The sequence below is a fragment of the Microtus ochrogaster genome, chromosome 2, assembly GCF_000317375.1.
Source record: "Microtus ochrogaster isolate Prairie Vole_2 chromosome 2, MicOch1.0, whole genome shotgun sequence".
NCBI classification, from domain to species: domain Eukaryota; kingdom Metazoa; phylum Chordata; class Mammalia; order Rodentia; family Cricetidae; genus Microtus; species Microtus ochrogaster.
The window spans coordinates 29,290,557-29,292,571 of record NC_022010.1 but is presented as its reverse complement, the minus strand read 5'-3'; positions in this window follow the sequence as shown (position 1 = coordinate 29,292,571).

Genomic DNA, 2,015 nt, shown 5'->3' with positions numbered 1-2,015 from the left:
GGAGTGCGGTACAGCTGTGAAGTTGCAAAGCTATCCTGACTTATCGGGAAGCCAGGCTATACTTAGAGCGGTGATTGGACAGCTCTGGAGGGGTAGAGCCGCAACAGAACAGCTCAGCCCTTGAGGAAAGATGTCCTGACTTACCCAGAAGCTGGGCTACCTGGAGCCACAGTAGGACAGCTCTGGAGGCTTGAGCTGCAATAGGACAAACACAGTCCTGGAGGGAAGGTGTCCTGACTTATGGGGAAGCCAGGCTACCCGAAGCTGGGGTGTGGTGGGGGATGGGCTCCCGGCAGGATATAGCAATCCTGGCCTCTCTTGGAGAGCAACTCCAGCTGAGCTCTGCTCTGTTGCCCTGAGGGAACATGCTACCAGAGCTATTAGCTTCTTCCACCTGAGATGTTACTTCTGCTAACACTCTAATAAAGGGGAAGCCCCTCCAGCTCAGGCGAAAAGTTCTTACTTCTCTGCTCAGCCTTGCTTAGCCCTTCTTAGGAAGCCTGTCAGCGAATGAAAATCTTCACCCAAGACTCTTTTGAGAGAAAGTTTTTTTGGAGGGAGTAGTCCAGGAGAGTGGCTGCCTGTCAGGGAAGTAAACGGCAGCCTACTACTGAAAAGGCAGAAAGGCTTATATAGGGCTTCTTAGGGGCGGAGTTTTTCCAGGGAGAAAAGGGATTGGTTAGTTTTCCTTGCTCAGGGATTGGTTAGTTTAGTTAGTCAGGGCCAGAAATGGCTCTGATCACAGGGTCAAACAGTGTTTCTTTCACTGGTTCTTTTTAATGTTTTGACTCTAATCTTCAGACCAGGGCATATTTCTTTCACTGGCTCTGATTCTAGGGACAAAGTGTGTTTCTTTGGCACTGGTTTCAGAGTCAGGCATGGTTTTTATTAGTCCTGGGTCTGGTCTGTTGCTCTCCAAGGAGCCAGGGCTGGCTGGCCAGTGAGTCTCCAACTTCCCAGAGCTGGGATTCCAAGTCACACTGCCAAGCTGGCTTTCTTGATAAGTTCTGAGGGACTGAACTCATGGCTTCCTGTTTGCAAGGCAAAAAATTTTACTGACTGAGCTGTCTCCCCAGCCCTTTTAACAGTTTTTTTTTTTTTAAAAAAAAAAAACTTCTTTATTGATTCTTTGGGAGTTTCACATCATGCACCCCAATTCTGCTCACCTCCTTGTTCCCCTATATCCTCCCCTCACCCCTATAGAGCACCCCCACAAAAGAAAACAAAACAAAGCAAGCAAACAAAACAAAACCAACAATAAAAAAACAAAAACAAAACCTCTTCACTTTTCCTTCTCTCTCACCTCTCCAACACCTCTTTATTCATCCTGCTCCTTTTTCATATTTCAAAATGACACCGTGGTCGTTCTACAACAGCAGCAGATGCAGACAGACTGGACACTAAGAAGCATCGTCATCACCACTGTGTGCATGCTCACATCCAAAACAAGAAGTGCACAATGACCCGCTAGTGTGAAGAGCCTATGAAAACCACGTCAGCAGGGATGGGGTGTGCTCAGTGGCAGGGCACTTGCCTACAGGGCACAAGGCCCTGTGTTTGATCCCAACACTGCTGATGGGCAGAAATGCATCTCCACAACCCTACCTGTCCTCACCTGGACAGTTTACAGCGACTACCCATTGTAGAGACTAGACAGGATGATTTTTTTTTTAAATCACAACTCTCATCTTTATTTCTTAAAATTTATTTCTATTTTATGTGAATTGGTGTTTAGCACGAGAGGGTAATGGGGAGAAAGACAATTAGGTTTTCCCACTTACGACTCTAGATTTACATGTGAAAGGATGAACTGAGGGCTGGAGAGATGGCTCAGAGGTTGAGAGCACTGACTGCTCTTCCGGAGGTTCTGAGTTCAATTCCCAGCAACCACATGGTGGCTCACAGCCATCTGTAATGAGATCTGGAGCCCCCTTCTGGCATGGATAGACACAACATGCAGGGTGAGGTTGAATGTTTATTCAGGGGGTTATGGAGGAGGAAGGGTGAAGGGGGGA